This window comes from Pseudorasbora parva, chromosome 10, assembly GCF_024679245.1.
Source record: "Pseudorasbora parva isolate DD20220531a chromosome 10, ASM2467924v1, whole genome shotgun sequence".
Classification (NCBI taxonomy): Eukaryota; Metazoa; Chordata; class Actinopteri; order Cypriniformes; family Gobionidae; genus Pseudorasbora; species Pseudorasbora parva.
The window spans coordinates 24342955-24357986 of NC_090181.1; positions in this window are offsets into that span (position 1 = coordinate 24342955).

Below are 15032 nucleotides of genomic sequence, written 5' to 3' on the forward strand. Positions count from 1 at the left end.
TTTTATCTATTCATTTATTACTTTTGAGCTCCTTACGTATATTTTCATATCTTTACATGAATTATTATTTGATAGTAGAATGCCACCCTATAAGTTCATAGCATGCTTGAGAATAGGTGTCTTTTAGTAAATAGAACAGGATTGAAGAGCATCATGAAGTCAAAAACTGCTTTTGAACCAATCAAACTCATCTGTGGCTGTCTTCTCTCCCCCACAGCGGCCAATGCATCAAATTCATACTCATTATTGTCTGAATGGATCACAAAATCATCCATCTGAGGATGCCCTGCAGCCCGAAGCGCTCTCTATCAAGCCTAAATTACCACTGTGGGCAGAATGAAAGTGGTGTGTGTGTGTGTGTGTGTGTGTGTGTGTGTGTGTGTGTGTGTGTGTTTTCACTAGGGCTGTTTCGAATGCCATTTTTTGAGCTTCGAAGCTTAGGTGGCAATCAATATCGAATATTCGAAGCTTCGGTGGGTGGGGCTAAATATATAATAATAGTGTCGGTTTGCATTTGTATCATCTTTCATGACTTCACGTTTCACTCTTCGGCATCGTAAATGTGTTGCGGCAGACCCAGTGGAGTGCAGTGTTGCATTTGGTGCAATATGATCAGGTGGCACACATTCTTTAAATATTAATAAACATTTAATAATCTTTTAAATAGAACAGTTTCCGGTACGCATTACACGGGCAGGTTTATGCTCCGAAAACGGACAGTGCACAAGTGATACAAAACACAAAGTCTGTTGAGAGCAAGAACTTTAATAAGGTATTAATAACGAACCTTTCTTTAAAACAAATGAATCCCAAAACAGAAATTAAATTAGTAACACACAGTGTTTTCAATGAACTGTAATAAATAAAAAACACAGTAGCATGCTTATAAACAGTTGAATAAGAATAAATGAATTGTTTTTAAAATGACACAAAATGTAATATCTATTACAATTAGTTTTATTCTATATAAGGGATTTATTTTGTCTTATTCTGACTTTTTGTTATTTTTATTTATTTATTATTATTTCAAGCATGAGTGAGAATGAGTCCGCGACGGAAGTCACGTGTTGAAAAAAAAAGAAGAATATTCGAATCTCAAAACTGAAAATCGAATGCCACCTCACCGAACGAATATTCGAATATTCGATTATTCTAGTACAGCCCTAGTTTTCACTGCTTGAAATCAGGCTAGATCTTCTGAAAACTTCACAAACTTAAAAGCTAGTAATCATGCAAATATTATTTATAAAGAGTTTATTGAATTTTGTTTAAAAAAAATCTAAGTACATTTAACTTCTACTCAGGCCAACAGCAAGAAGTAAGAGGCTCACAAAATGATGGGAGGACCTGCACCACCACCACGGACAGAAGGAGATGGAGGAAGAAAATTAAAATCCAACAGGAAAAAAAAGAACTGTTGATTTTGTATTTAGCAAATAAAGATGACCAAATACATGGGGGAGGGGGGATCAAAATGAAGTGAGGTTTTGCTTAAAACAAGCCTAATTATCTGCCAATAGGGTAAGAAAAATAATCTCAATCAGATTTCAATCAGAAACAAGATTATTTTTCTTACCTCATTGGTAGATCATTTTGCTAGTTTTAAGCAAAAACCCACATCATTTTGATTTTATTTTCAACAAAACAAAGTCATTTGTTTGCATTTGTTTTTCATGTTCAGCTTATAATATATTTCTCTGAAGAAAAATGTTTGTTTCAGTGTTGTTGTTATCATATAACAATCTTTCTATTTACTTTACTCTTTGAAATTTTTAAGACACATCTACATTATCAGTAAATAAAATACACCTGTTTTCACTCAAAAACCTAGAAATGCCTAGAATAATGTTTTAATAAATGGCTATAACTTGTTGAAAAATCCGAACTTCATGAAGTTCTGTTTAGGTTGGGTTCACAGTAAAAATACCACATTTTTGCTGCGGTTTTTCTTGAAATTATATTACTTTAATCCATTCTCAGAATAAATAAATGTAAAATCGGGACATCAATTGAGCTAGATAGAAACTTCAGGTTCTCCTGTTTAAAATTATATATGGAACTTGATGCTAACTGCTAGAATGGGTGAGAAAAACAAAGAAAAGTAGAGGCATGTCAGGCACCCCAAAAATGTTCTAGGTCTTTAAGAGTTAAGTTGGTGTTTCAGTTCTACACAGGCAAAAAAAGACAGGTCAAGATTTGTATTGATGATTGTAATTTGATTATTTTACATACCATCACTGATGGTTTTGATTGATGTGTTGACTCCTATTTAATTTTCTACATTAAAAAATATATATTTTATTCAGGTTAGTTAAATTCATTTTGGGCTACCAAAATCTGAAGAGTGCCTGCCCAAACGGCTACCAGAAATTTTACAATTTTGCAAGCCCTGCCTTACCATTAAATAAATTAAAATTTTAATAAAATAAAAAAAAGTGATTACTCGATTAATACTCAAAATAAATGACGATTAGACAATTATCAAAATAATCGTTAGTGACAGCCCTAAGTGACAGCCCTAACCCCTTAAAGCCCCGGGTATACTTCATTTTCCCAGCCAGTATGCGTCGCACGTGTAGCCCTATCCGCACGTCTTTCAAAGTATACCACACCACAGATGCGCGCGGATGATTGCGTTCGACCCATGCGCATTAAAAAAAAAATCTATGCTCTACCAGACATCGGAGGGCAGCACTGAGTCCGGTCATCAACGGGACATTCAATACTGTGTGTATTGTCACGTAGTGGACTCTTCTGTACTGCTGGCGCATGCGCTGTTGCACGTACGGACAGGATGATGGTGCATGAACGCAGACGGCCGAAGTATACCCGGGAATAGTGCTTTCTGGTAACCGTTGTTATTTCAAATCACCGAAAGGGGCACGCCCCTACCCCCTAAACTAAAGGGTCACGCCCCTACCCCCGAAAGGGTCACGCCCCTACCCCCGAAAGTGTCTCGCCCCTATTTTGATAGCTCGGCCCCCAACATTGAATGAATAAATGAATGAATGAATGAGGCATTTATATAGTGCTTTCATATGTACTACTGTACACCCAAAGCGCTTTACACTCATGTCAGGGGATCTCTCCTCAACCACCACCAGTGTGCAGCATCCACTTGGATGATGTGACGGCAGCCCCAGTACAACGGCGCCAGTGCGCTCACCACACACCAGCGATAGGTGGAGAGGAGAGAGTGATAGACCCAATTAGGTGAATGGAGATTATTAGGAGGCCAATCGAGGGAATTTGGCCAGGACACCGGGGTTACACCCCTACTCTTTTACGAGAAGTGCCACAGAGACCACAGAGAGTCCGGACCTCGGTTTAACGTCTCATCGGAAGGACGGTGCTCTTTGACAGTATAGTGTCCCCATCACTATACTGGGGTGTTAGGACCCACACAGACCCCAGGGTGAGCACCCCCTGCTAGCCTCATTAACACTAACAGCCTCACTAACACCTCTACCAACAGCAACCTAGTTTTCCCAGTTGGTCTCCCATCCAGGTACTGACCAGGCTCAGCCCTGCTTAGCTTCAGTGGCAAACCAGTCTTGGGCTACAGGGTGATATGGCTGCTGGCTATACATTCATAACCCAGCCAACGACTATGGCAGAATCTGTGTGTTAATCCAGGATGAATATTCAATGAAAAAGTCACCCCTTCCATCACAAAAACACAAACAGTTATCATGAACAACTCAGTACATAGATAGTCCAACTAACGACATATTACAATTATGACAAGATTAGAGAGTTATAGCGCTCACAAAAACCCCAACAGTTCTTATGACAACGCGATAGTACACAAGCACGATTACAATATGACTGGATAAGGGTTATATAGATCATGAAAAGAGGAAACAAACATATATTAGGAGTATAGTATCTTACTTGTCGGACACATTTTGAGAGCTGACGCTTGAAACAGACAGTGAGGAGATTTAGATGCTCCATACGGTGTGGAAAGAACAAGTCTTGATCATCGCTGAAGTGAGTGACAATACAATCACACATGAACAAGCAAGTGAACATGACACACGAGCATATTCAAGCAAAAGCAGCATATATTAGTTCTCGGCTAATGTCCGTCCTGTGTGTCGTGTGTTTTGAATAATGACGTGCACTGAGCCTCTCTTCTCACCATCATTAGTAGACTCATATGCAGAAAAAGGTTCGGAACTGTCCGAGTATGTACAGTCACTGACTCTGCGGGACAGTGACAGCTATTTCTGTAAATTAACTCTTGTGGATGGAAGCAGACTGCAATGTAGATTATTTTAAGAGACCATTTAAGGATGGCACACACATCTATCACTGTATGTTTGTTTAACATTTAAGCTAGCAACGAAGTATCTTAGTGAAGTACTGGATAAAACCAAAACACCAGTAGGCCTACATATGCATAGATTATTTTACATGATAAGAAGTGTATACTGCGAACACCAGCATTACTTATGATCGTCTCCGTCCAGTCTGTACACTGTATTGCATTCAACCACAATTATCTTCTTGATTTAGAAGGATAGTTGGTGCTGCAGATAGTAATCCCAGAATATTAAGAGTATTGGCAACAATATGCGTCTGTTCATTCATTCTTGTCAAAGTTACCCACTGAATTGACAACACACTGACGTCAGACGCACGTCCGTTAACAAACCAATCAATGTTAAGATGCAGCCCACATAGATGATGACGACAGGACGCAAGCACGTCATGCAAAGTTCTTTGGTGCGCTTGCATAACTGCAATGTGAAAGCAAACCAAATGGATACAATGTATCAAAACACAAAATTTGGTTCGGACATTGGTGCGGACTTTCAAGTGTGAAAACGTCCTTAAAGTCAAAACCTCAAACTTTTAGCACGCCTGCTATGAGTTCTTCTTTATGTTTTGCCTCCATCTAGAACGGTGACGTCACAGTGATGTAGGCGATTAAGGGGTCTATATGTAAAAAAAAAAAAAAATTAAATGATCCTCTATAGAGTCAATTTTTCTACATAACTATTGAGTTTATGATCATCGAATGGGGTAAATGTAATTTCTTACAAGCTGTTTTACTGACTGATCGATTACATGAGACATTTATACTGTTTCTTTTAACATACCTTCTGATGTTCATTCATGTTTATTTTAAGCTATAATTAGTAGTAAAGAGGAAGAGATGATCAGTTCACAACATGTGAATTGAGTCACTACAGCAATCTGTTTTGATGCTCTGTACACCACAGTACAGAGCATCAAAACAAAAAATGTTAGAATTTTGTGCTAAAATTAACAGAATTTAAAAGCTGAGACTTTGTTTCCTATCAAATGTTATCTGCTTTATTCTCTTTGCTCTATGATGTATTTTTCACAGCTTGAGAAAATGGACATGGTGTGAAAACAGTTTCAATTGTGTGAGTCTGAATGTGTGAGAGTGCCAGCCCTTCATATGACAACTTTTCTTTTTGTAGTTATGTTAAACTTTCCCACTCTATACTGGTTTGGCTTCATTCGCACTTTGAAGCGCTGTGTCTTCTTTTCTTGGATTCGATTCTTGAAAGGGGTGTATTATCATTGGTCAAACGGTGTTATTCTAGTCCCTTAAAATAAGTCCAAAAAAATTATTGTCAAGAAAAAAGTGTGCAGGACATACATTATTTATATATTAATCTAAAGGCTGCTCTCAGCAACAAGGCCGGCGGCAAGATGTAGCTCTGACAATAGGCCAATAGTTCTGCAAAGTTATAACTTCTTTTTCTACCACTAAGTGAAATAGAACTTTGCTGTGAGTATATCAGGGTCTCTTAACCCATTTGCACATTCAGCTGCAACGCCGAATTCCACAAATATCAAAACCACTGAATGCCGCAAGAACGTCAAAGACAAGATGCACCATCAAACCACCAAAGACAGGATCCACAGAGCATATGTTCTTATCTGCAATACAATACCCTAAAACAGCACCAGACAGCCAATCAAAACTTCACTTTTATCTGCATTCCTTCGGTCATACCGATATGAGCCCAGACCTGAAATCCATCTCCCTGAAACAATATGTTTTTCCCTCTGAGAGATTACAGCTAAAGACAAACAATGGATGAGTCATGCGCACACTTGTCTCTCCATCCACCCACAGAAATACGGCACCCCTGTATTTCTCAGAGGATTCTAGGAAAAGCAGGTGAAAAGGAGGCAGACATAGTGAGAAATGTGTTTGAGGAAATGGAGCAGAGAGCCATGAATAATGTGTATGGAGGGGTGTGTGTCTGCAATGTCATACTCCATCAGAGTGTGGCCAGCTCATCGTGAGTCAAATCTCAGTGTAGAGGCTGAGCGGTATAATAATGATACGTCATATAAAGAAAGGTTTATTATTATGCTTAACCAAACAGCCTTGTGTTCTGGTTTACAAGTGTATAGAGATGGTCATCTCTCAGCAACAAAGTGAGAATGATTTGTTCTATTTTGATTAGAAAATCTCTCCTACAATAGCAAGAGGCTGACAAAAACATATTTGCAGTTCTGAGGTGTGAACACAGCTGGAGTGTGTCTTCGGAAGTCCTAATTTTCTTCGGCATACAAAAACCAAAAGGAGAAAATGGCTCAATGTAAGAACTGTCTGACATTTTTAGGTCAACTGACTGAACATTAAAAAGCTCTGAATAGCAATAGTGAATTTACAAGGTGCTGGACTACATTGTTGCAGAAGAACATGTAAGCTTACAATGTTTTTGACCCATTTTTTTCTGGCCTGTGTCTATCTGACATATTTAAGCACTTTGGGACCAGACATACAAACTACCTGAAGCGCAGAATCTGTCAGTAGAATTTGCTTAAAGGGTTAGTTCACCCAAAAATGAAATTTATGTCATTAATGACTTGCCCTAATGTCGTTCCACACCCGTAAGACCGCCGTTCATCTTCAGAATAGTTTAAAGGTCCCGTTTTTCGTGTGTTTTTGAAGCCTTGATTGTGTTTACAGTGTGCAATATAACATGAGTTCATGTTTCGCGTGTAAAAAAAACAAAGTATTTTTCACACAATTTACTTATCTGTACAGCGCTGTTTCCTCTGTCCTAAAAACGGCCTGATGATTTCCTTGTTCTATGAAGTCCCTACTTCAGAAACACGTAACGAGTTCTGATTCGGCCAGCGCTTCCCGTGTTGTGATTGGACAGCAGCTTAGCGCACTTTGCCCAGAAAGGTCCCGCCTCTAACCATAACGGGGAGATGCAAGCTCAATGTGCGCTCTTCTCCACGTGGGGGAGCAACAAGACCACGCCCCCTATTTTACATGTTCTTGTGGGCGGAGGGTTCGTCAACAAACTGTTCTAGTGACGTCATTACAGAAGGAAGTGCAGGGCTGTAGTCCAAACCGGCCGTTCGCTGTAGGCTTTGAAAGGGAACTTCTGTTAAATAAAATATCTCGCTTGGCATTGAACTTTGAGCTTTATAATTTTACAGGTATTATTTATGCTCTAACAGCAACATTACACACTAACTAAAGTTTGAAAGATGGGATCGCGAAGAACAGGACCTTTAAGATATTTTATATTTAGTCCGACAGTTGTATGCACACTATACTGTCCATGTCCAGAAAGGGAATAAAAACATAATCAAAGTAGTCCATATGTTACATCAGTTAGTTAATTAGAATCTCTTGAAGCATCGAAAATACATTTTGGTCCAAAAATAACAAAAACTACGACTTTATTCAGCATTGTCTTCTGTTCTGCGTTTGTTTTCAAACCTCAAATAAAGATTCAAATGGCAAAGAATCAGCGGATTGATTCATGATTTGGATCGCGTGTCAAACTGCCAAACTGCTGAAATCACGTGACATTGGCGATCCGAATCATGAATCAATCCGCTGATTCATGACCATTTAAATCTTTATTTGAGTTTTAAAAACAATCGCGCAAGAGAAGACAATGTCAGCATTAAACAAGTCAGCGTTTTTGTTATTTTTGGACCAAAATGTATTTTCGATGCTTCAAGAGATTCAAATTAACTAACTGACATCACATATGAACTACTTTGATTATGTTTTTATTCCCTTTCTGGACATGAACAGTATAGTGTGCATAAACTTGTATACGCTCTTGGACTTAATATAAAATATCTTAAATTGTGTTCCAATGATGAACAGCGGTCTTACGGGTGTGGAACGATATTAGGGTGAGTCATTAATGACATAAATTTCATTTTCGGGTGAACTAACCCTTTAAAACATATGGTCAAAAAAATAATGAATGTTTCCTTTGATGTGCCAGATCACACAAGATATCGTTGTGATGTATAAAAATGTGCTTTATTGTGCACATTAACTTACATACTTAGGCTACTACTACTTAGGCTACCCCCCCCCCCCCCCAATATCCAAATTGACATTTCTTCCTCTTAGTAATTCCATCATAACCTTTTTTTATATAACCTGTACATAACAGGTTATATTTACATAACCTGTCTGACATTTCAGAGTTAATTTCCTCATTAGTGGTTCACACATCAACAGAGCTGTGAAAAAGTATTTGCCCCCCTAAATTATGTTATAGTCTCTTCTCTATTTAGGGAGCCCCTTAATGGGCTTTTCATGGAGTCCAAAAACACAACGAATTGCTTTGTAAACCATTCCAGATTGATACATCTATTTTTTTTTCTTCTTCATATAGCTATAAAAGCACATTGCAATGCTGCTGCTTAAAGTTTCTTTTTTTTTCAAATATATAAACATTTTATATAAGTCAATATTTTGTTCGTCAAAAAAAGTTGACTAAACGAATCCAGACAGTATTTGCCATTCAAATGTGTGAGTTATTAATTAATGTAATCAAAAATGGTCAGACTGTGGAGAAAACTGTTGCTCAAATTAATATCACCAATTGGAGTGGACAAACTGCCATGAGAAAAGGGTCATACAAGCAGAAGAGGAAGAGAAAAAAAATGATAGAAACTTTAAAGCATGACCCTGAGTGCCCTGCCTTCCTCCACAGCTTTTATTAATTCAGACACTCACTATGATACAGTGAAAGGAAAGCTTATTAAAAATTAATAAAGTGATAAAAAAGACAGCTTCATTTTTTCAACTTTTTGGCAAATACACAAAAACACACATTTCTTCAGCCTACACAGTAAAAAGCAAATCTCTTTCCAAATAAAATGTAACTTTCACATTTAAAAATATTGGCAAATATGTGTTATACAAGTGGTAGATTTAAAAGTTTTTCAAGTTAGTTCCTTGATTAATGATTGTAATCTATTATTGTCCAAAGCATTATTATCAATGACATAAAAATATTTTTATCTATTATGGTGGGGACTTTCCATTGACTTTTATTGTTTTTATTCATTTATGTGTGTGATATTTTTGCGATAATTTCACCCTAAACCTAACACTGATCTTCTTACATTTTTACAATTTAATAATACATTGTGTTTATCAAGGTACAGCAAAGTCCCCTTGAATTCAGGTTTTACTATTCTTGGTCCCTTCAAAAAAAAAAGATATAATAAATTATATATATATATATATATATATATATATATATATATATATATATATATATATATATATATATATATATACTGACCCATAAATACAGTCTCTGGGCCTGTTTGATTGAGAATATCTGCTGTTACTGACTGGTTTGGTTGTCAGGTACAGCTGCTACTGAGACGCCACAAGGTTTTGTGATCTTATAAATTGGTAATTTCTGCCCCTTAGTGGTGATATTGTATAAATACATTTAAAGGGGTGGTTCACACAAAAATGTACATGGTTTCATCATTTACTCATCAAGTTGTCCCAGAACAAACCTGTATGAATTTCTCTTCTGATGAATATAAAAGAAGGTATTTTAAAGAATGTCGGTAACCAGGTAACAGTTGATGAGCTCCACTGATTTCCACAGTACTTTTTACCCATATTCTGAAAGTCAACAACTTGAGGGTGAGTAAATTAGATTTTTTTATTATTATCCCTTAGGACACCAACAAAAACGCTAAACATGCTAAAAATGTAGAGGCAAAAAATAATAATAATATGCACTGCCTTCCACAGACCTATACAAGCTACAATTATTAGAATTCAGTGTAAAGATTCCCTGAAACAACAATATGCAAATAAGTAGATGAAAAAAAGAAAGAAAAAATTATATATATATTTTATTTTATTTATTTTTTGACACCCGCAAGAAAAATGTTTAGCTCAGACGATGTGTCGCAGCCTTGGACGCAATAACTTTTTTCTCTGTTCTTGTGGAGTATGTAGCGGCCTTATGTCTGCTATGAGATGGAAAGGAGGGGCGCTGAAGTAAAACCCTAAATTTAGTTTCAGTAGGAAATACATCACTGAAAACTGGAGAAAAATATTTTGCAACTTAATTTAATTTAAAGGTGCACTATGCAACTTTCCATCCACTGGAGGGCGCCTGTCACGGACTCGGGCAGAAATCACGTTCATGCATGTGGTTATTAACGATACTGTAGTGTGAAGCAGAGCAGGACCGAGTGTTGTGGACCTGAGCACAGCTGCTCTGCTGGAGCGATTGTTAAACAAATACCCACCTCGCAAACACCGGGACTTTTATTATGACGGGACGAGACACATTCGCCGGGCGCCTGCACTGATCCGCTCTTTCGGTTATGGTTATGATTATGAGGTAATGCAGCTCTGTTAATCTTATTAGATATATTTAAGTGTTTAAACGTGCAGTATGCAACTTTTGGCCACTAGGGGTCACTCATTCAAAATAATAACAACAGACGTACTTTGATGACGTCGGGAAAGTGCGTGGGCTCATGGGAGTTGTTGTCATTGTCACTGTCAACCAGCGAATCTGGCATCTCCAGCAGAAAACATGTTCACTGACAAGGTAATTGTTATTACATCTCTATTATTTTTACGTTTAGTTACGGCTTTTCACTTTATGTAATGTCAATCTAATGAAATAGCAGCGAGCTACCGTTACTTAACAAACTTATCAGTAACATTAGCTAATGTGTGAAACAGAATGTTGTGCGGGCGGTCGCTATGTCAACATACCTGTAAGTTGGTAGGCTATGTTGACATATTAACCGCGCATCATAATTTGAGTTACTCAAATTATAGATATGTTGACATGGTATCCGCGATTGTCGAACATTCTGTATATCAACTGTTCAATAAGGAAATAAATTTCAATTTAGTTTATAATTACCAACATAAAACATAGTAAATGAGAGAACCAGCAATACGTTGTTCATTGGAACACGCACTGTGTTGCTCCCCACGTTCATCAATCATTCTAATAAACATTTATTTTGGAACTCAGAGATATATGAATAAGTAGATCATTATTAAATCAATATTATATGTAGCTAGTATTAACATATGATAAAAGTGATGGTCACCTTATATTAATTGACCAAGATAGTGGCATATTACCATATGAAGCTAACGTTACTTTCTCCAGCTACTTATAAAACCAATAATAGCTAGTCCATCTGCGTTTTACACATGACATCATCGTGTCACCAAATATACGGATAGAAATATACTTTTGAATCAGTTTTTAAAAAAATAGCTCTTTCAGTCTCCAAAAACACAGAATTCGCCTGTTTGTAACGCCGATACAATACAAAATGTATACGTATTCAGCTAAACGCGTTTCAATGTGGTCAAGATCGCTATGCAATATGCAAACATACAGCATGTTATGATTATATGATTATTATGTTAGCTGAATGGTTACTTAAATTACCTGTTTATTAAAAGGCAAGCGAGATCAGCATCTCTCTGCAGTCCCAGCTTGTCACGAAGATTTCGGCATCTTTCAAAGGCTTCTCCAAGGTTTACACGTCTCTTGCTTCTTCTACTGTCCCAAAATCTTCTCGGGTAATTTTTTTCACCCTTACGTTTGCGCTTTGTTGAGCTGGCAAAACGTACAGGCAAAGAGTAGTCATGATCCATTATCATACAGACTTTTTTATACGGGTGTTCCCCTTATACTGTCAGTGTTCCTCTTTGAGTTTGGCGGTTCTGCCGAGTTCCGCAGGAAGCAAGACGCAAACGCAGATATGACGTGATAGACGGGCGACATAACGGAAATAAAGACACGGTCCGTGTCTTCGAATTAAAATATTAATTTCTCTGGATTTAGAAGTTAATTGGAACTGTCGGGATAATGTAAACACACAACTTTAAAAAAATATATAACATAGATATAGTGATCTTTTATATTTTTAATGCTGAAACATTACATATTGTGACTTTAAAATTATATGACGACATGACGTTACTCCGTGCATTCACTTGTTCACACTGCTAAGAATAAAGCGCTCCTGCCAAATAAAACCCAAAACCGAGGATAACGCAGATATGACGCAATTGACAGGCGACTTCCTCAAATGCTATGCTGAAAAGTCCCGGTCCTTAGTTAAAATAGCAATTTTCTCACAATTTACAAATAGTTGGAAACATTTGGGATAATATAGGTACTCAACTGAACAAAATATATAACACTGACCTAGTGGTTTTTGGATATTTTACTGCAAAAATAGTACATAGTGCAAATTTAAAGCCAAAATGATATTTAGCATCACATTCATTGATAACCATATAATTCGCCGTACTATCTAGTAGGGGTGTGCACGAATATTCGAATAGTCGAATATTCTATCTGTAATTAACATTTGAAAGCTAAAAATACTATTCGAATTTTACTGCGTTGATTTGCTGGCTGTAATTGCAGTGGATCTATGAGAAATCCCTCTAAATCTTGCAGTTATAACTGCGTGGCGCTGTGGAGCGGGTAAATAAGTTGAGTGTATTTGATCACAATGTCGTCTGCCTCGCGATGTGTTTGGAATTACTTAGATGACAATTGAAAATGATCTTACAAAATGGAGTTACTTTTGATATCATAATCAGTTAAAGAAACTGGGTTAGCATAATATCTACTCCAGAACAACGAGAATCACATGACATCCAAACACCAGCCGAAGGAGGAAAAAGCATCTCTGCGTTCACGAGTGCGGGTAATGTAAGCACATCTGCACCCCGAGTGAGGGCGAGATATATTATGATAGCATTAGCAACAATGTTCTCGAGACAACTGCTTCCTTTAAGTTTCGTCGAGGGTTTAAGAACAGAAAACACAATTAAAGTGCTTCACTTAAACTTCACTTAACCGTTATCTTTGTCTTCGCAACGTCTGTCATTGGCACGTTTTCTCACCCGATAATAATATCATCATCCAATATTATCGTTTCTCTCAACATGAAAATGAGAAACAATACAAACAGGACAACGACAACCATAACTTATACCGACTCGTGTGTGTGTGTGTGTGTGTGTGTGTGTGTGTGTGTGTGTGTGTGTGTGTGTGTGTGTGTGTGTGTGTGTGTGTGTGTGTGTGTGTACGTTCTGCACAATATAACATGGCGCTCTGATTTCTTAGTGGGTTTTTTTTTTCGCTCGCGCTGTTTGAGCTTATAATGCTTTTGTTCTGTAGGCTTTTTTTTTTTACACATACTGTTTAATGTTTTAAAACCATAATGTAAGCGTGTTGTGTAAATTGCCTAATCATAAGCTTGTTCAGAAATGGTGACGACATGTTGATAAAAAAAACCTCTCTCTCATTTTCTCAAAATACCTAATTTAAATTAACGAATATTCGATTTTTATGAACCCAAATATTCGAATACAATATTTTGGGAAAATGCCCATCCCTACTATCTAGATAGTCCACTAGCTAGAAATTCTGGAATTTTGATTAAATACAGGATTTTCACTGTGCGAAAAAAAAATGCTAAAGATGATTATACATATATGCTTTCGCATCTTTATTTACGCGTGCAGAAATTTTTGGCTTTATCTGGAAACTTAAGCAGCTGACCTGTGGCCTCGCTGCCTTATCAATCGATGACTTATAAGGCAGCGTAAGCGCACAAAGGCACCTCATGAAACTGATTTCGGACAGATTTGAGGCAGTGTAATAAGTCAATGATTGACAGCAAAATACAGCGAGCTTTGGGAAGAACCAGTGCTCAGAATTAGTGTGTGTGTGTGTGTGTGTGTGTGTGTGTGTGTGTGTGTGTGTGTGTGTGTGTGTGTGTGTGTGTGTGTGTGTGTGTGTGTTGTTAATGTCATTTCTTCTAAAGCAATATTCTCACGTGTTCAATCAGCTTTGACATATTTTAAATCTGCATTTGTAATATTTTACCTTTTATTAAGGCACAAATAATCTTATTAAATAATCTTATTAATTATAGGCTATGCTTCAAGTTTCATATTTTATTTTTAAATTTAAATTAAAATAAGACACTATAGGGTTGTTGTAGCTGTTACCAATCAAATTAACTAATTTACACTGAAATACAACTGCATTAAATAATGTTATAGATTAAATAATAATAGATTTGTATTTTTGAAATAAAAAATGTTGAAAAGTATGTTTAAACATGAAACTAAACCCCCAGCAGGTGGAAGCAGGTGAGTCTTAATGACTGAGTCATTGAGTCGATTCATTCAACTGATTCATTCAAACACTGAATCATCCAGTAACACACTGTTGCTGTAAGATCACTGTGTTTATAAAGTATCGTCTTATTAAACTGTTTGTTTACAAAGTTCTCAATCCTTCGGTTTGCATGTAGAGACCCTCATTATGCTACCGTGTTAGTGCAAGGCTATTCTGAGCTTTGTTAGTGATATTAACAGTGTTGGGAGTAATGCATTACAAAAGTAATACATTACAGTAACTTATTACTTTTTGATGTAACGCAGTAGTGTAAGGCATTACTAATGAATTTTCAGTAATATTTTACTTGGTACATTTTCAGTAATGCTTGCGTTACACACCCATCCCAAAGTAACTCAAAAGTAATACAGGAGTAATGTAACGCATTATAATTCTGAGACAGTAATATTGTAATGTAAAGAATTACTTTTAAATAGCAGTCATAAGTAATCTATAATATATTACAGTTTGGAAGTAACTTGCACAACACTGGATATTAACTAGCGATTTAATTTCACTTACACTTTGCACCATAGAAGCGTTATA